Raw genomic sequence first — 25,611 nt, forward strand, 5'->3', positions numbered from 1 at the left:
GGTGACCTGGGAAATGTCCTCACGAGGGAGAATTTTACTTACTTTTACTATCCTTTCATGGATTTCCAGTAACCACTAGGATAGTAATACAAGCCCACAAAAGACACACACTTGGTCATCATGGGGAGAGGAGGATGGAGGATGGCTGCTGCAGTGCAACCTCCCTCCCTGCCTGCCTCACCCCTCCCTCACCCCTCCCTGCCTGCCTCACCCCTCCCTGCCTGCCTCACCCCTCCCTGCCTGCCTCACCCCTCCCTGCCTGCCTCACCCCTCCCTGTGTGTGTATGAGAATGTGTGTTTGTGTGTGTGTGTATGAGAATGTGTGTTTGACAATGTGTGTGTGTGTGTGTGTGTTTCCTCACTCTTCCTCTGCCTGGGCCTCTCCAGCCTGATTCATCCACCCATCCAGTCAGTCTAGCCCAAGCTAGTCTCCACCCCCAGAGAGAGACAGACCCCTCCCACTCCCTACAGACAGACAGATGGCTACACTGTCTCCCCCCAGGCCCTCCCTTCCCACCGCATCCCCCGTCTCCCCCTGGCTCAGGGCTGAAAATAAAGTAGGGATTTCTCCTTTCATCATGGCTGCTCTACACTTCATTTCAACATGGCCTTCTCTGATATTGCTCCTCTCACTGACTTTCACCAGGGGTATGTTGACGTTCTGAGACAAGCTAGCAGACTGGCTGGGACTGTTGTTCTACTTTCCCTGCATTCAGGTAATTTGTTCACCTTGGCTGACTAGTGAGGAGCAGAGTATGGATCTCCACCCGGAGATAGAGGCTACAGGACACTGAGGCTGGTGGCCATCCTGTCTGATGACACGCTGGTAAAATAAGCTCACCTCAGTCCCTGTGGGACCCTCGTCCCCATTAAACCTGCAGCTCTGCATCTCTCTCTCTACAGTTCTGTGGCCATTCGTAGCATACAGTGGCATCATTGCCATCAGCTGGCTGAGAGGACGAACAACTCCTAAAATTCTATGACAAGCAGCACCTACAGTCCTACACACAGTAGATCTCTATATGACGTGGATAAACAAGGAAGGGGACATTAGATGATCCCATGCCTATCCTCCTGGCATTAAGACATGCCACACAAAGCAAGAGGCCCCAGCCAGTAGTGCTAGTTTGGTATAGCCAGCTAGATGTGTTCTCCAATACTACAGGAAGATAGTATTGGACATCTCATTTACTCAAACGTGTCTGCTATTCATCGCTGTGTCATGAGTCATGGAAAATAAGGATTCTCCCTCTGCTCTCATCTGATGTGGCTGGACAAGGCTTAGATTGAATCATGGCAAAGCTCAGTCTCTTTTATTTTACTTCCAGTGGCCTGACACACTATACCTCCTCCCTCCCTTGTCTGTTGAGACAGTAGAAGGACATATTAGATCAGACAGGCATGGGTGTATTGCAGATTCATTCGCACAGACACACACACACACGAGTGCATGCAAGCGCACAGACACACACACTATGGGCTCTCCCTCCCTCACTGCAGTGATTTTCTATGAGTCAGGGGAACAGCTGGGCTGAGCGGTGGCTGGAAGAGAAGAGACAGCCAGCCTGTGCTGTCTGGACAGACAGAGCCCAGAGGCAGAGCTATACAGTAGTTACCTAACACCCCGTCATTGGTCTGGATGCCTGACCCAAGTTCCCTCCCTTACACTACAACATCAAAGGTTTACCAGCTGGGGTTGGAGTCAGAGCAGAGGTTTGACTGGACTGATTCTAAACTAGGGCTGCACGATATGTGCAAAAAATCTAATTGTTACAGATTGTGATTTGACTTGCGATATAGATCAAAACACTTGGGTGAATCATATAAATAACATGATTTATGTTAAGAAGCAAAATGGAAAGCAGCATTGTTCTTGTTTGGAACAATGTGTTGACAGCACTTGACCTAACAGAACCTCATGGAAACTTAGAGTGAATCTAACAGCAAGGAGGGGGAGCTGCGCAGGTTGAGTGACAGGGGGCGAGATGACAAACAGAGTAAACTATTAAAATGTATGCTGCACGCGGCTGAGTGGAGTTTCAAAATATTGCGATATGGCTAGGCCATCTCTTACGATATGGAACTTGCACATCAATATTGTGATTTCGATGTGAATTGGATTAATTGTGCAGCCCTATCGTCGACCAGTGGTTGGGGACGGCACGGTAGTGAGGGATGCTGATAATATTATACTTCAGCTGCTCTGTATGTTGTTCCTGGAAGCCCAGCACAGTGACTCAGCGATAGACTAGTCAGCAGGCAGTACTCAGGAGCCTGAGGGGGAATTGGCCTAGCTGTTCTAAAGCGGAGTCGAGGAAAAACTTGTAAACATGCATATACGAAACGCACACACACACCAGTATTTCCAGTACACTTCACACAGACAATGCACCATTTCTGCCTCTCTAGTCAAGCTTGAATTCCTGGATTGAAAACAGTGAAATAAGAGCCTGCTCTTCCAGCTAAACTCAGCAAAAAAAAGAAACATCCTCTCACTGTCAAATGCATTTATTTGAACATAACAAGATTCAACAACTGAGACAAACTGAACAAGTTCCACAGACATGTGACTAACAGAAATGGAATAATGTGTCCCTGAACAAAGGGGGGGGTCAAAATCAAAAGTAACAGTCAGTATCTGGTGTGGCCACCAGCTGCATTAAGTACTGCAGTGCAGCTCCTCCTTGTGGACTGCACCAGATTTGCCAGTGCTGCACCTGCAAGTTCTCAAACATTTCTGGGGGGGAATGGCCATAGCCCTCATCCTCTGATCCAACAAGTCCCAGATGTGCTCAATGGGATTGAGATTCGGGCTCTTCGCTGGCCATGGCAGAACACTGACATTCCTGTCTTGCAGGAAATCACACACAGAATGAGCAGTATTGCTGGTGGCATTGTCATGCTGGAGGGTCATGTCAGAATGAGCCTGCAGGAAGGGTACCACATGAGGGAGGAGGATGTCTTCCTTGTAACGCACAGCGTAGCGATTGCCTGCAATGACAACAAGCTCAGTCCCATGATGCTGTGACACACCGCACCAGACCATGACGGACCCTCCACCTCCAAATCGATCCCGCTCCAGAATACAGGCCTTGGTGTATCGCTCATTCCTTTGACGATAAACGCGAATCCGATTATCACACCTGGTGAGACAAAACCGCGACTCGTCAGTGAAGAGCACTTTTTGCCAGTCCTGTCTGGTCCAGCGACGGTGGGTTTGTGCCCATAGACGACGTTGTTGCCAGTGATGTCTGGTGAGGACCTGCCTTACAACAGGCCTACAACCCCTCAGTCCAGTCTCTCTCAGCCTATTGTGGACAGTCTCAGCACTGATGGAGGGATTGTGCGTTCCTGGTGTAACTCGGCAGTTGTTGTTGCCATCCTGTACCTGTCCCGCAGGTGTAATGTTCGGATGTACCGACCCTGTGCAGGTGTTACACGTGGTCTGTAACTGCGAGGACGATCAGCTGTCCGTCCTGTCTCCCTGTAACTCTGTCTTAGGCGTCTCACAGTACGGACATTGCAATTTATTGCCCTGGCCACATCTGCACTCCTCATGCCTCCTTGCAGCATGCTTAAGGCACGTTCACACAGATGAGCAGGGACCCTGGGCATCTTTCTTTTTGTGTTTTTCCAGAGTCAGTAAAGGCCTCTTTAGTGTCCTAACTTTTCATAACTGTGACTTTAATCGCCAACCATCTGTAAGCTGTTAGTGTCTTAACGACCATTCCACAGGTGCATGTTCATTAATTGTTTATGGTTCATTGAACAAGCATGGGAAACAGTGTTTAAACCCTTTACAATGAAGATCTGTGAAGTTATTTGGATTTTTACAAATTATCTTTGAAAAAGGGACATTTTTTTTTTTCTGAGTTTATATAGCCTAGCTGAGGACAATAGCTATAGAACCAGCACTAAGCTAAATGCAGCACTACATAGAGATACTATAGGCCTATCTATAGCACTGATATTTATCATGTTAACTGGACATAGTAGTCTTATCTAAAGAATGACAGTGCTGCCCGAACTTAAGCTCAAAAAAGCCTGTGCGTCTTAACACCTGTGCCCTATTTGCACTAGACTCAGCCATTCCCCAGTGCCGAGTTGTGTTCAAATCTCAGGTGAGGCATTAGGAACTCCAGATAAGCAGTGTGTGTGTACTTGCGTGTGTATATCCCAGGGGAGAACCCTGGCTGTCTCCACACCTCTACACTACTGCAGCTATTATAAGCCCTGCCACTGGTCCTGTCTGAGCTGCTACACTCAGCGCCGGCCCTACAGAACTAACACTAGCCTGTTAGGTCACTATCATCCACAGGTTACATTCACCACAGCTCCTCCATCCCACATAGTTTAGTAGGGAGATATGTCCTGGAGGTAGAGAGGTATCATAAAGAGATAATCATCATTATAATGTCTATCTCTATGTAACAGATGGCAGGTGTTGGCGAGATCCTCATGGGACCAATCACTCCAGGCCAGATCCATTTCAGCAACGTGAACATGAACAAACCCATGACGAACACAAACACGCCGACACTATATAAAAACACACTGATATGATGAGATGATAGAGAGGATTTGCAGGTTTGTTAGCAAAACATCTTTGCATAAAAAGTAGTATGCTCCTCCATGACAATATACCGGTGTACGAGCGCAGTATAAATGAAAAGCTGAGTTAGAGGGTAGCCTAGTCTCTGACAATATGGCAAACAACTTTCTCACACACGTACAAACCAATGAAGTACAGTGCATTCAGACACTATTCAGACCCCTTCGCTTTTTTTTTTTTTTACCTTACAGCCTTATTGTGAAATATATTAAATAAATAAATCCTCAATCTACACAAAATACCCCATAATGACAAAGCGATAGCAGGTTTAGACATTAACAAATTTATACAAAATAAAAAAACAGAAATACCTTATTTACATAAGTATTCAGACCCTTTTCCATTGATCATCCTCGAGATGTTTCTACAAGTTGATTGGAGTCCACCTGTGGTACAATTGATTGGACATGATTTGCGAAGACACACACCTGTCTATATAAGGTCCCACAGTTGATAGTTCAGGTCAGTGCAAAAACCAAGCTAAGAGGTCGAAGGAATTGTCCATAGAGCTCCCAGACAGGATTGTGTCGAGGCATATATCTTGGGAAGGGGTACCAAAAAATGTCTGCAGCATTGAAGGTCCCCAAGAACACAGTGGCCTTCATCATTCTTAAATGGAAGAAGTTTGGAATCGCCAAGACTCTTCCTAGAACTGGCCGCCCGGCCAAACTGAGCAAATCGGGGAGAAGGGCCTTGGTCAGGAAGGTGGCCAAGAGTCCGATGGTCACTCTGACAGAGCTCCGGAGTTCCTCTGTGGAGATGGGAAAACCTTCCAGAAGGAGCATAGGGTTGCAAAGGGTCGGAAACTTCCGGTAAATTTACGGAAATTTTCCATGGGAAGTTAAGCCCGGGAATTTAAATTGATCATTAAGTTAGCTTATAACAGTGAACCTTTTTTTGTGGGATATACATAGGCAATTCGAGGTATTTGTGTTGAACCATCCCCAATTCAATGGAATTGCAACCCTCTGCATGCACAGTGCATTCTTCCATCACATGTGCAGTGCACTCTTCCATCACATGTAGAGCTGATTCTCAAGATCTTGCACACAAATGAGATGCTATTTGTCTGAGCCAAAGACTACAAGCTTTCTGGTAAGTTTTGATGACATACATGATTTTATGTTAACTAGTAAATACTAACCTACAGCAAAGTGTGTTTAAATCATTTCTAATTTGTTAACAATTTCTGGTAGTTAGTTTTTGCTACCATGTGGGTTTTAGCTTGCTTGAACCTGCTAACTGAGGAGTGTTACTTCACCTGTTTCCATACATTTAAAACATTTATCTTACAAAGGTGTTTAATCTAACTGCTTAACTATTTATCTGTACATGGAATTGTATTTGTTGTTTTTTTACAAAAATATTTCTCATCTTCACAGGAAAATGCCACGGGCACTATCTGATGTGTGGAGACATTTCCCTGCAGCTGATGTATTAGGAAAACCTGTGTACATTTGCAACTACTGTGCCAAATCATACGTGAAGAATGCAACAAAGATGCAGAATCATCTTGCCAAGTGCATAAAGTTCCCTCAGTGCTCACAACAAGCAACCTCTGACAAAGGTCCCTCTACTTCTATTCAAGGTAAAAATGATGAATCAGACAACAGCTCATGGTCCTCCTGAAATCAGAAGTTTTTTTTTACTCAATGGAGGAACGTAGAGAAATGCTGATGAATGTCTTGCTCGAGGTGTGTGTGCAACTGGTTCACCTCTGATGCGCACAGGCAATGTGTATTGGAAGAGATTTCTAAATGTTCTTCGCCCAGCATACACTCCTCCAACCAGACATGCTTTATCTACTCATTTGCTGGATGCAGAGTTCAACAGAGTTCAAGTGAAGGTCAAGCAAATCATAGAGTAAGCAGACTGTATTGCAATCATCTCTGATGGGTGGTCAAATGTTCGTGGGCAAGGAATAACTAACTACATCATCTCCACCCCACAACCAGAGCACAGACACAAGGGACAACAGACACACCGGTCTCTACATTGCAGATGAGCTGAAGGCAGTCATCAATGACCTTGGACCACAGCAGGTATTTGCACTGGTGACAGACAACGCTGCGAACATGAAGGCTGCTTGGTCTAAAGTGGAGGAGTCCTACCGTCACATCACACCATTTGGCTGTGCTGCTCATGCATTGAATCTGCTACTCATGGCACTGAAAACAATGAATACACTCTACAAGCCAAGGAGCCACGGTAATGGTTAGGTATGTGGGGGGTCATCAAGTTATAGCAGCAATCTACCTCACCAAGCAAAGTGAAAAGAATAAGAGCACTACGTTGAAGCTGCCCAGAAACACCTGTTGGGGTGATGTTGTCATCATGTTTGACAGTCTCCTGGAGGGGAAGGAGTCTCTCCAAGAAATGGCCATATCACAGTCTGCAGATATGGACAGCCCCATCAAGAGGATCCTCCTGGATGATGTATTTGGGAGAGAGAGTGCTAAGCAGCCTGAAACTCCTGAAACCTATAGCAGTTATATTGCACAGATTGAGGGAGACAATGCCATCCTGTCTTATGTTCAGACTCTGCTTGCAGATGTAAGAGAAGAAATCCGTAGTGCCCTGCCCACTTCCCTGTTGCTCCAAGCAGAGGAAACTGCAGTTCTGAAATATATCAAAAAGCGTGAAGACTTCTGCCTGAAGCCCATACACGCCGCAGTGTACATGTTGGACCCCAAGTATTCTGGTAAGAGCATCCTGTCTGGTGCAGAGATCAACGAGGCCTATGGTGTCATCACTACCATGTCTCGCCACCGTGGCCTGGATGAGGGCAAGGTTCTTGGCAGTCTGGCAAAGTACACTTCAAGCAAGGGCTTTGGGAAGGAGATGCAATATAGCAGTTGTGCCAACATATCTCATCAGCCACCTGGTGGAAGGGACTTTGTGGATCTGAGGCTCTTTCCCCTGTTGCCTCCATCATCCTCCAAATCCCACCAACATCAGCCGCCTCAGAGCGCATATGGTCCTTGTTTTGGAACACACACCAAAGCACGCAACAGGCTGACCAATACAAGGGTTGAAAAACTGGTCGCCATCCGGGTAAATTAGAGGCTTTTGGAGCCTGACAACGAGCCATCCTGAAAAACGGTTGGGAAGTGACAGTGAAGATGAGGCCTCAGAGTCTGATGTTCAAGAGGTGGACATTGAGGAGGTCCAGGGAAAAGACATGGAAGCCGGAGATGAAGACAACCAAAGCTTTAGTTTGTAGACTATCATTTTACAGATGTATGTTGAAAAGGTTTTTGGGAGATGCAATGGATCATTGGGGAATCATTCAATATTCCCTTTCTTTTGTTGTTCAGTGAAATCATCCCATGTGTCACGACTTCCGCCGAAGTCGGTCCCTCTCCTTGTTCAGGCGGCGTTCGGCGGTCGACGTCACCGGCTTTCTAGCCGCCGCCGATCCACTTTCATTTTCCATTTGTTCTGTCTTTGTCTTTCACACCTGGCTTCACTCAAACAATGACTTGTTTAGTATTTAACCCTCTGTTCCCCATGTTGTGTTTGTGAGTGATTGTTTATTGTAATTCGGTCCGTCTTTGTGGGCTCGTGATGTTACTTTGTAAATTTGTCTTTTTGAGTAAAGTACGTTGATTACTCAATTCTGCTCTCCTGCGGCTGACTCTCTACACCAGCTACACACAGGACCCTTACACCATGTGAAGAGTCAACTGATTTAATTAAAGTTCAATTCGTAACTAAATTGTTTTTTTTTTATTTCTTTTGGAAGGATTTAATCATTTGCAATTATGTCTACTTATGATAAAGGTAAAAGGTTTATGTTTCTGTCTCCATATGATATGGTAAATATATCCAATGCAAAAAACATCTACATTTCAATGGTATTAATATTAATTTGCATATATTCCCATTAATTCCCATGGAAAGTTTCCACCTCTGAATATTCCCCAAAATGTGCAACTCTACTGCTGCACTCCACCAATCAGGCCTTTATGGTAGAGTGACCAGACGGAAGCCACTCCTCAGTAAAAGTCACATGACAGCCCGCTTGGAGTTTGCCAAAAGGCACCTAATGGACTCTCAGACCATGAGAAACAGGATTCTCTGGTGTGATGAAACCAAGTCTTTGGCCTGAATGTAAAGCGTCACTTCTGGCACCATCCCTACGGTGAGGCATGGTGGTGGCACTATCATGCTGTGGGGATGTTTTTCAGCAGCAGGGACTGGGAGACTAGTCAGGATCGAGGGATAGATTAATGGAGCAAAGTACAGAGAACTGCTTGATGAAAACATGCTCCAAAGCGCTCAAGACATCAGACTGGGGCGAAGGTTAACCTTCCAACCGGACAACGGCCCTAAGCAAACAGCCAAGACAACGCAGGAGTGGCTTCAGGACAAGTCTCTGAATGTCCTTGAGTAGCCCAGCCAGAGCCCAGACATGAACCCAATCGAACATCTCTGGAGAGACCTGAAAGTAGCTGTGCAGCGACGTTCCCCATCCAACCTGACAGAGCTTGAGAGGATGTGCAGAGAAGAATGGGAGAAACTCCCTAAATACAGGTGTCCCAAAGTTGTAGCATCATACCCAAGAAGACTAGAGGCTGTAATCACTGCCAAAGGTGCTTCAACAAAAGTATTGAGTAAAGGGTCTGAATACTTATATAAATGTGACATCTCGTTTATTTATTTTGCCCCCTCCCCCAAAAAAACTGTTTTTGCTTTGTCATCATGGTGTATTGTGTGTAGATTGATGAGGGGAAAAAACTATTTAATTGAATTATTTTCGAATGCACTGTAAATCATTGGTGTACACACACACACACACACACACACACACACACACACACACACACACACACACACCCAGTGTCAGCAGATGTTTTACTCAGCAGGTTTACCGCTTGCCCTCGCCCCTCCTCCTCGCTCAAAACCTAATCTCTGGGCAGAGTCAGTGACTGAAAAAGGGGAGAGGCTATACGGATTTCCAGGTGCCAACGGATTGGGTTCAGTCAGTTGTCAGTCGTCTTAATGAGCCCTCCACAGCTAACTAGTTCATACTTGTGGCTAGAGAAACTTGTCTAGCGAAGTTTTATACAAATGTTTCTACTACCGTCTATTATGACCGAAAAGAGCTTCTGTATATCAGAACAGCGATTACTCACCTCGAACTGGACGAAGATTTTTCTTTAATGAGTCGGACACGAAGGATTTACTGCTGCAACCGGACCAGGCCCAAATCCCCGTCATCCGCATGAAGAGGAGACGCCGATTCAGGGGTCGCAGATCAGGGTGTCGTGTGAGAATTAGTCGGCGAGTGTGTAACCCGCCTCTACCATCTGTCCTACGGGCCAACGTGCAATCATTGGAGAATAAACTGGTTGAGCTCCGCTTGAGACTATCCTACTAACAGGACATTAAAAACTGTAATATCTTATGTTACACCGAGTCGTGGCTGAACAACGACATAGATAATATACAGTTGGCAGGGTATTCCGTGCATCGGCAAGACAGAACAGCTACTTCTGGTAAGACCAGGGGTGGTGGTCTGTGTCTATTTGTCAATAACAGCTGGTGCGCAAAATCTAATATTAAAGAAGTCTTGAGGTTTTGCTCGTCTGAGATAGAGTATCTCATAAGCTGTAGAGCACACTATTTACCAAGAGAGTTTTCATCTATATTTTTCTTAGCTGTCCATTTACCACCGCAAACTGATGCTGGCACTAAGACCGCACTCAACGAACTGTATAAGGCCATAAGCAAACAAGAAACATACAGTGAATGGAATATATTCCAGGATTCATCCAATACCATTGAGGAGTATACCACATCAGTCAACGGCTTAATCAACAAGTGCATCGATGACATCGTCCCCACAGTGACCGTACGTACATATCCCAACCAGAAGCCATGGATTACAAGCAACATCCACACTGAGTTAACTTGTTATGGATAGGGGGCAGTATTTTCACGGCCGGATAAAAAACGTACCCGATTTAATCTGATTATTACTCCTGCCCAGAAACTAGAATATGCATATAATTATTGGCTTTGGATAGAAAACACTCCAAAGTTTCCAAAACTGTTTGAATGGTGTCTGTGAGTATAACAGAACTCATTTGGCAGGCCAAAACCTGAGAAGATTCCAAACAGGAAGCGCCCTCTCTGACCATTTCTTGGCCTTCTTGATCATCTCTATCCAAAACAGGGGATCTCTGCTGTAACGTGACATTTTCTAACGCTCCCATAGGCTCTCAGAAGGCGCCAGAACGTTGAATGATGACTTTGCAGGCCATGGCTGAAAAACAGTAGCGCATTTGGTAAGTGGTCGATCTGAGAACAATGAGACTGGCGCACGCGTGCACGAGACGACTCCATGTTTTCATTTTCAGTCTTTGAACGAAAACAACGACTCCCGGTCGGAATATTATCGCTTTTTTACGAGAAAAATCGCATAAAAATTGATTTTAAACAGCGTTTGACATGCTTCGAAGTACGGTAATGGAATATTTTGACATTTTTTGTCACGAAACGCGCCGGGCGCGTCACCCTTCGTTACCCTTCGGATAGTGTAGAGCATACAGGTCGCAGTGGTGGGTGGTATATGGGGCTTTGGTGGCAAAACGGATGGCACTGTGATAGACCGCATCCAGTTTGCTGAGTAGAGTGTTGGAGGCTATTTTGTAAATGACATCGCCGAAGTCGAGGATCGGTAGGATAGTCAGTTTTACGAGTGTATGTTTGGCGGCGTGAGTGAAGGAGGCTTTGATGCGAAATAGGAAGCCGATTCTAGATATTATTTTGGATTGGAGATGTTTAATGAGTCTGGAAGGAGAGTTTACAGTCTAGCCAGACACCTAGGTATTTGTAGTTGTCCACATATTCTAAGTCAGAACCGTCCAGAGTAGTGATGCTAGTCGGGTGGGGGCAGCGAATGGTTGAAAAGCATGCATTTAGTTTTACTAGCATTTAAGAGCAGTTGGAGGCCATGGAAGGAGTGTTGTATGGCATTGAAGCTCGTTTGGAGGTTTGTTAACAGTGTCCAAAGAAGGGCCAGATGTATACAGAAAGGTGTCGTCTGCGTAGACGTGGATCAGGGAATCACCCGCAGCAAGAGCGACATCGTTGACATATACAGAGAAAAAAGTCAGCCCAAGAATTGAACCCTGTGTTACCCCCATAGAGACTGCCAGAGGTCCGGACAACAGGCCCTCCGATTTGACACACTGAACTCTGAGAAGTAGTTTGTGAACCAGGCGAGGCAGTCATTTGAGAAACCAAGGCTGTTGAGTCTGCCGATAAGAATACGGTGATTGACAGAGTTGAAAGCCTTGGCCAGGTCGATGAAGACGGCTGCACAGTACTGTCTTTTATCGATGGTGGTTATGATATCGTTTAGTACCTTGAGCGTGGCTGAGGTGCACCTGTGACCAGCTCGGAAATTGGATTGCACAGCGGGGAAGGTACGGTGGGAATTGAAATGGTCAATGATCTGTTTATTAACTTGGCTTTCAAAGACTTTAGAAAGGCAGGGCAGGATGGATATAGGTCTATAACAGTTTGGGTCTAGAGTGTCACCCCCTTTGAAGAGGGGGATGACCGCAGCAGCTTTCCAATTTTTAGGGATCGCGGACGATACGAAAGAGAGGTTGAACAGACTGGTAATAGGGGTTGCAACAAGGCGGCTGATCATTTTAGAAAGAGAGGGTCCAGATTGTCTAGCCCAGCTGATTTGTATGGGTCCAGGTTTTACAGCTCTTTCAGAACATCTGCTATCTGGATTTGGGTGAAGGAGAAGCTGGGGAGGCTTGGGCAAGTAGCTGCGGGGGGTGTGGAGCTGTTGGCCGGGGTTGGGGTAGCCAGGAGGAAAGCATGGCCAGCCGTAGAGAAATGCTTATTGAAATTCTCGATTATCGTGGATTTATCGGTGGTGACAGTGTTTACTAGCCTCAATGCAGTGGGCAGCTGGGAGGGGGTGCTCTTATTCTCCATGGACTTTACAGTGTCCCAAAACTTTTTGGAGAGAGCTACAGGATGCAAATTTCTGTTTGAAAAAAATAGTCTTTGCTTTCCTGACTGACTGCGTGTATTGGTTCCTGACTTCCCTGAAAAGTTGCATATCGCGGGGACTATTCGATGCTAGTGCAGTCCTCCACAGGATGTTTTTGTGCTGGTCGAGGGCAGTCAGGTCTGGAGTGAACCAAGGGCTATATCTGTTCTTAGTTCTACATTTTTTGAAAGAGGCATGCTTATTTAAGATGGTGAGGAAATTACTTTTAAAGAACGACCAGGCATCCTCGACTGACGGGATGAGGTCAATATCCTTCCAGGATACCCGGCCCAGGTCGATTAGAAAGGCCTGCTCGCAGAAGTGTTTCAGGGAGCATTTGACAGTGATGAGGGGTGATCGTTTGACCGCGGACCAATAGCGGATGCAGGCAATGAGGCACTAATCGCTGTGATCCTGATTGAAAACAGCAGAGGTATATTTGGAGGGCAACTTGGTCAGGATAATATCTATGAGGGTGCCCATGTTTACGGATTTAGGGTTGTACCTGGTAGGTTCCTTAATTTGTGTGAGATTGAGGGCATCTAGTTTAGATTGTAGGACTGCCGGGGTGTTAACCTGTTTGGGAAAGGGGGCAGTATTTTCACACCTGGATGAAAAGCGTGCCCAAAGTAAACTGCCTGTTACTCAGGCCCAGAAGTTAGGATATGAATATAATTGGTAGATTTGTAGATTTTTGCTAGTCGAGGGCAGTCAGGTCTGGAGTGAACCAAGGGCTATATCTGTTCTTAGTTCTACATTTTTTTTAAAGAGGCATGCTTATTTAAGATGGTGAGGAAATTACTTTTAAAGAATGACCAGGCATCTTCGACTGACAGGATATCCCAGTTTAGGTCACCTAACAGAACGAACTCTGGAGATAGATGGGGGGCAATAAATTCACATATGGTGTCCAGAGCACAGCTGGGAGCTGGGGGGTCTATAACAGGCGGCAACAGTGAGCGACTTATTTCTAGAGAGATTCATTTTTTTAAATTAGAAGCTTGAACTGTTTGGGCATAAACCTGGAAAGTAAGCCTGCGAAGTTCTGTCAATCTCTGCAGTAGAATGCAACTCCTCCCCCTTTGGCAGTTCTATCTTGACGGAAAATGTTATAGTTGGGCATGGAAATCTCAGAATTTTTGGTGGCCTTCCTAAGCCAGGATTCAGACACGGCAAGGACATCAGGGTTGGCAGAGTGTGCTAAAGCAGTGAGTAAAACAAACTTAGGGAGGAGGCTTCTGATGTTAACATGCATGAAACCAAGGCTTTTTCGGTTACAGAAGTCAACAAATGAGACTGCCTGGGGACACGCAGGGCCTGGGTTAACCTCCACATCATCCGAGGAACAGAGGAGGAGTAGGATGAGGGTACGGCTAAAGGCTATCAAAGCTGGTTGTCTAGTGCGTTGGGGACAGAGAATAAAAGGAGTAGATTTCTGGGCGTGGTAGAATAGATTCAGGGCATAATGTATAGACAGGGGTATAGTGGGGTGCGGGTACAGTGGAGGTAAACCCAGGCATTGAGTGATGATAAGAGAGGTTGCATATCTGGATGCGCGAGTTATGCTGGGTGAGGTCACCGCATGTGTGGGAGGTGGGACAAAGGAGGTATCTGAGGAATGTTGAGTGGGACTAGGGGCTCCGCAGTTAACTAAAACAATGATAACTATTCTAAACAACAGTATACAAGGCATATTGACATTTGAGAGAGACGTAAAGCAATCACAGGTGTTGATTGGGAGAGCTAGCTAAGGCACAACAGGTAAGACAATAACAGCTAATCAGCTAAGACAACAACAACAGGTAAAATGGGGATGAATGGGCAGAGAGGGTCGGTTAACTACACACAGGGCCTGAGTTCGAGGCTGGGGCTGACAGATAAACAAAAAAATTAACAAAATGGAGTACCGTGATTAATGAACAGTCCATCAAGCATCAGCTATGTAGCCACATGATCAGAGGGTCCAGTGAACAGCAATAGATGAAACAGGAAAGCCGCGGGGTAGTCGTTACTACGCTAGCAAGCGGGAGACACGGCGACTCATTGCGGAGAAGAAACTAACGTCCATGGGTGTGGTGTAGCATTTGACCGGTGCAAGGAGTCTAGGTAATCAGGTAACCTCGCTACAACACCAGTGGACACTGGTCATTCACACCAACTTGTCGTGGCACTACCTAACTGGCATGTCACATGCCGCGTTCACGTGCTAGTCAGAACTAAGAAACTCTGACATTTACGACTTGCTAACTGGTTGAACTCGGCAAGTGTACAACTACAACCAGTTTAAATTTCAGAGTTTGCTAGATCTGACTAGCAGGTGAACATGGCAAAAGTGACATCCATATGGTGACCACCAAGTTATTTATCCCTCGCCCATTGAAATTAACCTCACTTTCTTTTACAAGGATTAACTAGTGCCGTGCTGCTGTTGTTGCCAGCATAAACTAGGCTCATCAGGACGACTGACTGAAGAACTGACTGAACCGAATCCATCCGTCTCCACTGGACTCACAACTGTGCGACATACGTCATCAATTTCGGCAGCAGGCGTGTTCATATAGGGTAAATCAATTTGAATTCAATCAGTTACATTTTTTTATATTTTAGTTATACATTAATTTTTGACCCCTTTTTCTCCCCAATTTCGTGATATCCAATTGGTAGTTACAGTCCTGTCCCATCGCTGCAACCCCTGTACGGACTCGGGAGAGGCGAAGGTCGAGAGCCGAAACATGACCCCGCCAAGCCGCACTGCTTCTTGAAACAATGATCGCTCAACCCAGAAGCCTGCTGCACAAATGGGTCGGAGGAAACACCGTATACCTGGTGACCTGTTATTGTGAAGTGGAAACGTCTAGGAGCAACAGCAGCTCAACCTTGATGTGATAGGCCAAGCAAGCTCACAGAACAGGACCGCCGAGTGCTGAAGCTCGTAAAAATCGTCTGTCCTCGGTTGCAACACTTACTACAGAGTTCCAAACTGCATCTGCACAGAGCCCTGAACTCAATCCCCAGGCCTAATCACCCAACATCAGTGCCCGACCTCACTAACGCTCCTGTGGCTGAATGGGAGCAAGACCCCGCAGCAATGTTCCAACATCTGGTGAAAAGCCTTCCCAGAAGAGTGGAGGCTGTTATAGCAGCAAAAGGGGGGCCCAACTCCATATTAATGCCCATGATTTTGGAATTAGATATTTGCCGAGCAGTTGTAGTGTACATACTTTTGGCCGTGTAGTGTATGGGAATACTGTAAGAAAAAAATCTGAGTTGAAGGGTTTTAGATAATTGACATTAAAGTTCATTAACAGTCATTCTGAAAAGTAATTTCTCGTGGCCAACTAGTTTGAAAAGACAGGCTGAGTGGGCAGAGCTTATATTCATGAGATCGCCTTGACTAGCAGCTCTTTCAAATGTCTATTGTCAAGCAACCTGGAGGCATTGAGCAGTGTTGCAGTAAAATTATCTCAAGCAAATCTGGTGATACACAAAGTTACTCAAACAACATTGAAATTGCATCAATGATAAGTTGTGGAAAAAGTACCCAATTGTCATACTTGAGAAAAAGTAAAGATACCTTAATATAAAATGACTCAAGTTAAAGTAAAAGTCACTCAGTAAAATACTACTTGAGTAAAAGTCTAAAAGTATTTGGTTTTAAATATACTTAAGTATCAAAAGTAAATGTAATTGATCAAATGTACTTAAGTATCAAAAGGAAAAGTACAAGTATAAATAATTTTAAATTCCTAAAATTAAGCAAAGCAGAAAGACACATTTTCCAGTTTTTAGCCAGGGGCACGCTACAACTCTCAGACATAATTTAAAAACAAAGCCTGTGTTTAATGAGTCCGCCAGATCAGAGGCAGTAGGGATGACCAGGGATGTTCTCTTGATAAGTGTGTGAATTAGACAATTTACCTGTCCTGCGTTCAAAATATAACAAGTACTTTTGGGTGTCAGGGAAAAATTTATGGAGTAAAAAGTACATACATTTCTTTAGGAATGTAGTGAAGTAAAAGTAAAAGTTGTCAAAAATGTTACTAGTAAAGTAAAGTACAGATACCAAAAAACATTCTTAAATAGTACTTTCAAGTATTTTTAATTAAGTACTTTACACCACTGTCAATGATAAAACATTGTTCTATACTTCTCCCATTTGGCATGTCTATTGTGATGCAGTTCACAGCAGCACTGACGGATGTTGACTCGACAACTGCGTTGGAGTTTTGAACGACCCCTACCCTGCCTTTTGTTCCTTGCAGGCTGAAGACCTAGCTAGCCAGTAACTAACACCAGACACAGATGAAAGAGGAAACATACAAGTATCTTTGCCATAGATTAATAGGGTCAACTTGTAATTATTTTTGCTGACACCCTACGGTAAAATTTTGGCACCAGTAGAGTAACTATCTAAACTCAGCAAAAAAAGAAGCGTCCCATTTTCAGGACCCCGTCTTTCAAAGATAATTCGTAAAAATCCAAACTTCACAGATCTTCATTGTAAAGGGTTTAAACACTGTACCCCATGCTTGTTCAATGAACCATAAACAATTGATGCACATGCACCTGTGGAACGGTCGTGAAGACACTAACAGCTTACAGACAGTAGGCAATTAAGGTCACAGTTATGAAAACTTAGGACACTAAAGAGGCCTTTCTACTGACTCTGAAAAACACCAAAAGAAAGATGCCCAGATGCCCAGGACGGACAGCTGATCGTCCTCGCAGTGGAAGACCACGTGTAACAACACCTGCACAGGTTCGGTATATCCGCACATCACACCTGTGGGACAGGCACAAAATGGCAACAACAACTGCCGAGTTACACCAGGAACACACAATCCCTCCATCAGTGCTCAGACTGTCCGCAATAGGCTGAGAGAGGCTGGACTGAGGGCTTGTAGGCCTGTTGTAAGGCAGGTCCTCACCAGACATCACCGGCAATAACGTTGCCTATGGCACAAACCCACCGTTGCTGGACGACAGGACTGGCAAAAAGTGCTCTTAATTGATGAGTCGCGGTTTTGTCTCACTGGGGTTGATGGTCGGATTTGCGATTATCGTTGAAGGAATGAGCGATACACCGAGGCCTGTACTCTGGAGCGCGATCGATTTGGAGGTGGAGGGTCCGTCATGGTCTGGGGCGGTGTGTCACAGCATCATCGGACTGAGCTTGTTGTCATTGCAGGCAATCTCAACACTGGGCGTTACAGGGAAGACTTCCTCCTCCCTCATGTGGTACCCTTCCTGCAGGCTCATCCTGACATGACCCACCAGCATGACAATGCCACCAGCCATTCTGCTCGTTCTGTGCGTGATTTCCTGCAAGACCGAAATGTCAGTGTTCTGCAAAGGCCAGCGAAGAGACCGGATCTCAATCCCATTGAGCACGACTGGGACCTGCTGGATCGTAGGGTGAGGGCTAGGGCCATTCCAGAAATGTCCGGGAACTTACAGGTGCCTGGTGGAAGAGTGGGGTAGCATCTCACAGCAAGAACAAGCAAATCTGGTGCAGTCCATGAGGAGGAGATGCACTGCAGTACTTAATGCAGCTGGTGGCTACAACAGATACTGACTGTTACTTTTGATTTTGACCCCCGCTTTGTTCAGGGACACATTATTATATTTCTGTTAGTCACATGTCTGTGGAACTTGTTCAGTTTATGTCTCAGTTGTTGAATCTTGTTATGTTCATACAAATATTTACACATGTTAAGTTTGCTGAAAATAAACACAGTTGACAGTGAGAGGACGTTTCATTTTTTGCTGAGTTTAGCTATATAAACCAAGCCCCATTTGCAAACACGCCTTCTCCGATGTTGATTAGAAGGTGATACTTATTTAAATGAGGTAAGAGAATATCCTGTTACCATTGGTGTATTTAAATGAGGTTAAGGTGATGTCACCTTGTCCCATTAATAATGAATCCAAATGTTTGACATGGGGGAGGGCACCAGTAACTTTGATTAAACCTTATCAAACATTATACTGAACAAAAATATAAACGCAAAATGTAAAGTGTAAAATGGCGCCGGAAGAAATGGCAGCAGCTTTACGGGTGACTAACCAATTGTGCTATTATGTGTATTTTTCGCGTTATTTGTAACTTATTTTGTACATAATGTTTCTGCCACCGTATCTTACGGCAAAAAAGAGCTTCTGTATATCAGGACAGCGAAAACTCACCTCGGATTAGACAAAGATTTTTTCTTCAACAAGCAGGACGCACAGGACATACTACAAACACCCGACAAGGCCAACATCCCAGTTATTGGCAAGAGGAAGAGACGCAGGTACAGAGGACACAGAGCAGGGTGCCTCGTATGGATCCGCAGAAGGCAAGTGGGAAAGCTGCCGTTACCATCAATATTACTCGCCAACGTGCAATCATTGGACAATAAATTAGATGAGGTACGATCACGAATATCCTACCAAAGGGACATCAAAACCTGTAACATCTTATATTTCATGGAATTGTGGCTGAATGATGACATGGATATTAAGTTAGCAGGATATACGCTGCACCGCCTAGATAGAACAGCACACTCCAGTAAGACGAGGGGGGGCGGTCTGTGCATATTTGTAAACAACAGCTGGTGCACGAAATCTAAGGAAGTCTCTAGATTTTGTTCGCCTGAAGTAAAGTATCTTGTGATAAAATGCAGACCACACTATTTGCCTAGAGAGTTTTCAGCTATACTTTTCGTAGCTGTTTATTTACCACCACAGACGGATGCTGGCACTAAGACTGCACTCAGTCAGCTGTATAAGGAAATAAGCAAACAGGAAACCGCTCACCCAGTGGCGGCGCTCCTAGTGGCCGGAGACTTCAATGCAGGGAAACTTAAATCAGTTCTACCGAATTTCTATCAACATGTTAAATGTTCAACCAGAGGGGAAAATAATTCTAGATCACCTGTACTCCACACACAGGGACGCGTACAAAGCTCTCCCTCGCCCTCCATTTGGTAAATCGGACCACAGTTCTATCCTCCTGATTGCTGCTTACAAGCAAAAATGAAAGCAGGAAACACCAGTGACTCGGTCTATAAAAAAGTGGTCAGATGAAGCAAATGCTAAACTACAGTACTGTTTTGCTATCACAGCCTGGAACATGTTCCGGGATTCTTCCGATGGCATTGAGGAGTACACCACATCAGTCACTGGCTTTATCTGTAAGTGCATCGAGGATGTCGTCCCCACAGTGACTGAACATATATTCCCCAAACAGAAGCCATGGACAACAGGCAACATTCGCACTGAGCTAAAGGGTAGAGCTGCTGCTTTCAAGGTGCGGGACTCTACCCGGAAGCTTATAAGAAATCCTACTATGCCCTCTGACGAACCATCAAACAGGATAAGTGTCAATACAGAGCTAAGATTGAATCGTACTACACTGGCTCTGACGCTCGTCTTATGTGGCAGGGCTTGCAAACTATTACAGACTACAAAGGGAAGCACAGCCGCGAGCTGCCAAGTGACACAAGCCTACCACACAAGCTAAATCACTTCTATGCTCGCTTCGAGGCAAGCAACACTGAGTCATGCATGAGAGCATCAGCTGTTCCGGACGACTGTGTGATAACGCTCTCCGTAGCCGATGTGAGTAAGACCGTGAAACAGGTCAACATTCACAAGGCTGCGGGGCCATATGGATTACCAGGACGTGTGCTCCGGGCATGTGCTGACCAACTGGCAGGTGTCTTCACTGACATTTTCAACATGTCCCTGATTGAGTCTGTGATACCAACATGTTTCAAGCAGACCACCATAGTCCTTGTGCCCAATAACACGAAGGCAACCTGCCTAAATGACTACATACCCGTAGCACTCACGTCCGTAGCCATGAAGTGCTTTGAAAGGCTGGTAATGGCTCACATCAACACCATTATCCCAGAAACCCTAGACAGACTCCAATTTGCATACCGCCCAAACAGATCCACAGATGACGCAATCTCTATTGCACTCCACACTGCCCTTTCCCACTTGGACAAAATGAACACCTACGTGAGAATGCTATTCATTGACTACAGCTCAGCGTTCAACACCCTAGTACCCTCAAAGCTCATCACTGAGCAAAGGATCCTGGGACTAAACACCTCCCTCTGCAACTGGATCCTGGTGGTGGTGGGTAGGTAGCAACACATCTGCCACGCTGATCCTCAACGCTGGAGGCCCTCAGGGGTGCGTGCTCAGTCCCCTCCTGTATTCCCTGTTCACCCACGACTGAGTGGCCAGGCACGACTCCAACACCATCATTAAGTTTGCAGACGACACAACAGTGTTAGGCCTGATCACCGACAACGACGAGACAGCCTATAGGGAGGAGGTCAGAGACCTGGCCAGGTGGCACCAGAATAACAACCTATCCCTCAACGTAACCAAGACTAAGGAGATGATTGTGGACTACAGGAAAAGGAGGAACGAGCACGCCCCCATTCTCAACGGGGCTGTAGTGGAGCAGTTTGAGAGCTTCAAGTTCCTTGGTGTCCACATCACCAACAAACTAGAATGGTCCAAACATACCAAGACTGTCGTGAAGAGGGCACGACAAAGCCTATTCCCCCTCAGGAAACTAAAAAGATTTGTCATGGGTCCTCAGATCCTCAAAAGGTTCTACAGCTGCAACATCGAGAGCATCCTGACTGGTTGCATCACTGCCTGGTACGGCAACTGCTCAGCCTCCGACCGCAAGGCACTACAGGGTAGTGCGTACGGCCCAGTACATCACTGGGGCTAAGCTGCCTGCCATCCTGGACTTCTATCTGATTAAACAGCATGATCATTACACAAGTGCACCTTGTGCTGGGGACAATAATAACAGGCCACTCTAAAACGTGCAGTTTTGTCACACGACACAATGCCACAGATGTCTCAAGTTTTGAGGGCGCGTGTGAAATTGGCATGCTGACTGCAGGGATGTCCAACAGAGCTGTTGCCAGAGAATTTAATGCTAATTTCGCTACAATAAGCCGCCTCCAACGTCGTTTTATAGAATTTGGCAGTACATACAACCGGATGATTTGGGCCTAATTAACTGATTTTAATTTACTGTAACTCAGTAAAATCTTAGAAATTGTTGCATGTTGTGTTACATTTTTGTTCAGTATTAAAGCAACAGTCATTTTTTATACTTTGGTCTTCATACTTTGATCTGGTTTCCTTCAAATATCATCCAGTTTCATGAAAAACATCATTTTGACTGCTCATGACCTTTAAAGGCAAATGTATTTTATAAAAAATAATAACAATAATCAGAAATTATAAAATAGTTTGACAACCCTGTTAGTAAGCTTTTAAATTATATTAATCTAAACCGTTTATTTTTCCAGTGATGAAGACATGGATGTCTCATGGTATGGTATGGAAAAATGGGTCAACTTTGAGCACCTTTCTCTCTTGAATGTTTTGGCATTCAGGTCCAAAAATCTTTTTATTTTGCTGTCAAAAATAGATTGAATTGAACTGGATTTACCACTATAGCCTCTCCCCTGAAACTGACACACCATCACCAGGCAGGGCAGGGCGGGGCGGGGCTGGGCGGGGCGGGGCAGGGCGGGGCTGGGCGGGGCTGGGCGGGCCAGGCCAGGCCAGGCCAGGCCAGGCTCGACTGTGGCTGAGGACGGAGTGACCGCTGACCACACACATTCCCCTCACACACACTCAGGCTAGAGGAATCACAGCCCCAGCCACGGGACAGACCTGTCTGACAGGATAGAAAAATGCATCAGTTTGCAACATGATGACTAATGTTCTGCTGGAAGTGAAGGCATCAAACATGGCCTACAAACATAAACAGGCAGCAGCTGATTCAGGATGTCTGACACTACATGACAGAAACCTGGGAGCTACGGCCTGATCCAACTGCCGCTTCTCTGGGAGGACATAATGTTACTAGTTGTACAGGACAAATTGGGCTTCCTCACTGAAATAGGACAGTGGGGAAAAAAAGAAGGAAAAAAGCTTTTTGTAACTTTTACTGTTGAAAAGTGATATCCCAAGAGTCCATACATTTAAAAGGGTAAAAAAAACAAAGGTAGTTGGTCTGATGGGAAGTCTTGAGGTCATTGCCCTCCCCCTTGCTAGCCCGAAAGCAATGAACTTTATAACCAAACAAGAAGAGAACAGGGGATATCTTTGGGCAACCTTTCACAAACACCATCCATGTTATTGAACAAAGACATCTCTCTTCTGGAGAAGAGAACTGTTGGAGCCTAACTGTTGTTTGGGTCTTGCTGGTATCATGTGGTTAGTAGGGACCCTAAAATACCCTAAATAGCCAAAATACCCCGTGCTTGTAAGAAACCATTTCACTTGTCTGAGGGCAGTGGGGATAGGTGGTAACGGGGAGAATTTGGGGCACTTTCACCCCAGCTCTGAAGGCTGATAATATACAGCCACTGACCTCAGACATTAAAAAGGTCACTCATAAAGAGATCAGGGTGGGAATTCCAACCGCTGACAGGACAAATCAGATGTGTAGGCCTAATCAGCGTGCACATTGCTGTACTAGAAGATGTTGGAGCCGGGACCTGCTTGTTGGGTTAGGACAGTTGTCAAAGCTCTTCAATGACCACCTATTTAGTGTGTATTGTATTGTTGATAAAGGGAGCTTGGGTGTTAATTGTTTACGTCTGTGCATGTAGCACCAGCTCATGTAATGAGACAATTTAAAAACATGCTAGCTAGCAGCTACCCACACACATACTGTCATGTAACTTCAAACCATGAATTTGCACTTCGATGATAAATCCAGTGTCCATGGCACACAGCCTGTCCTCTCAGGTCCAGCTATGCATAATGCATACCGTAGTACTCATTTCAGAGAAGGTATTCCATCTAGTAGAGAGAAAACTCATTATTACAGAAACAGCTGAATTAGCTCTTCACTTGATTGGAGATGGGCGGTCGGTGCTCTGCCTACCACATCTGAATACTAAGTCAGCCTAACCACCATCCTGAGACAAGGTTCCTATCGGTTCTCAGTGTTCTAAATGTGAACACTACTGCAGAGGAGAGCAGAGAGACCATGGCTGTGCATTCCCAATGTAAAAGGTGTCACTCCGAATGATTAGATTACAGAGCTTGGGTCTGGGAGCAGATAGACCATGACTAAATAAAATCCTGGGAGGGAGACAGAAACACATGAAGTGAACACGGTGACTTAACACATGAAGAGTGTTGATATGTGTGTTCTTCAAGACATATATTGTAGATGGAGGTGCTTGCTAAGGTGTTGCATTCTCTCACAATGTACTGTAAAGCCAGTCCACAGCCAGCCTGATAACTACAGCGGTCTCCTGGCTTCAACCAGCCTGATAACTACAGCGGTCTCCTGGCTTCAACCAGCCTGATAACTACAGCGGTCTCCTGGCTTCAACCAGCCTGATAACTACAGCGGTCTCCTGGCTTCAACCAGCCTGATAACTACAGCGGTCTCCTGGCTTCAACCAGCCTGATAACTACAGCGGTCTCCTGGCTTCAACCAGCCTGATAACTACAGCGGTCTCCTGGCTTCAACCAGCCTGATAACTACAGCGGTCTCCTGGCTTCAACCAGCCTGATAACTACAGCGGTCTCCTGGCTTCAACCAGCCTGATAACTACAGCGGTCTCCTGGTTTCAACCAGCATGATAACTACAACGGTCTCCTGGCTTCTGTATTCCCCATTATCTCTCACAGATTGAAGGATGCCAATGACGACGAGTGTCCAATTGGGAATGTTTTATCATTAGGTCTAAACCGTCTTCTGTCCCTCCCTTCATCTCTTACCTGGGATGAAGCCACCGTGTGCTATACTGATGTTAGTTGATCAGTAGAACGGTTGTACAGTTACACTGTCATATTGTTGTTGATCAGCTGTGTTGAGCTGCCATGACAACAGCTTTACCTCCTCAGCAAGGCTGACTGGGCAAAACAACAGCACTCTGACAATGTGATATGAATCGAATAGATACACAGGAAAATGATAGGGAGAAGGACTGAATCCAGAGGGCTAAAGGAAGTTTGTCTCCTAAAAACCATTTGAACAGAAACATCTAATCTGCACAAAGAGCTGATAACAAATTTGCCCCTAGGGGTCTTGAGAAGAAGAGTTTTCAGAAGAATCGGTATCTCAGGGTCCTGACATCACAGGCCCTTCTCATCCACTATAAGCCTGTTTATCAGTGGCACAGCAGGTTCACAGACAGACAGCCAGCCTATTGAGTTAGGGCCTGTTGCTCCAATTTAAAGCAGAGGAAGAGACTGGCCTGGCCCTTTGCAATGCTGTGGTAATCCAATTGCAAACAGAGAGACTGCCGCACAAAGCTTAAGAAAACACAGCGGGGTGTGCTGAACACACAAGTCAGACAACAGAGATATTGTGCATCACAGGAAGGGAGGAGAGAGAGAAAATAAAATACCAAAGTTTGGCTGGAGTGACTGATTGACACTGACAGCTTCCCTTGTCATTCAAACAATAACCATGAAGCAGAACGGCAGGGAGAGCTTGAACACCAATGACCTAAACCCTTTGATATAGAGCCTCCCTCGGACAGACACCATAGCCATGTCATGACTCGTGCATGATAAATTGTGCACTACGGTTGTAATTAAGTTATGCTTGTACAGCCTAATTGAGTTGAGTGGAGATTTTGCAGACGCTGGGTTACAGCAAAACAATAAGGTTTACAGTTCCCTCAACTGTAACTGCTGTTCACCACTGAGAAGAAACAAACAAAGATGGAAAGACCGCTAGGAGATTGGTTGTTATGCCTTTAGATAGGGCCCATTACATAAGAGTGCTGTGGCTCTCTGCTCCACAGGGGCCTACACACAGGAGCCTGTTGTTTAGAAGAGAAGAGGGAGCACACTTAGGCCTACTGATGCTCATCTGATTAGCCCCTCAGGGCCTCAAGCTAGGCCCCTCTCTCAGGCCACAGATATCCTGCAATTCGCTACGGATTAAGAGTACAAACTGTTCTCAACTTCTAAA

The 25,611-nt window shown here is 45.5% G+C and overlaps 1 protein-coding gene across 25 annotated transcripts in view; it reads right to left on the reverse strand.

The window, feature by feature from the left end:
• LOC106582358 (CLIP-associating protein 1-B) overlaps positions 1 to 25,611 on the reverse strand; it is a 145,406-nt gene that overhangs the window by 87,491 nt on the left and 32,304 nt on the right. The gene's annotated exons all lie outside the window — the stretch shown is intronic.

This window comes from Salmo salar, chromosome ssa21 (assembly GCF_905237065.1).
Source record: "Salmo salar chromosome ssa21, Ssal_v3.1, whole genome shotgun sequence".
Classification (NCBI taxonomy): domain Eukaryota; kingdom Metazoa; phylum Chordata; class Actinopteri; order Salmoniformes; family Salmonidae; genus Salmo; species Salmo salar.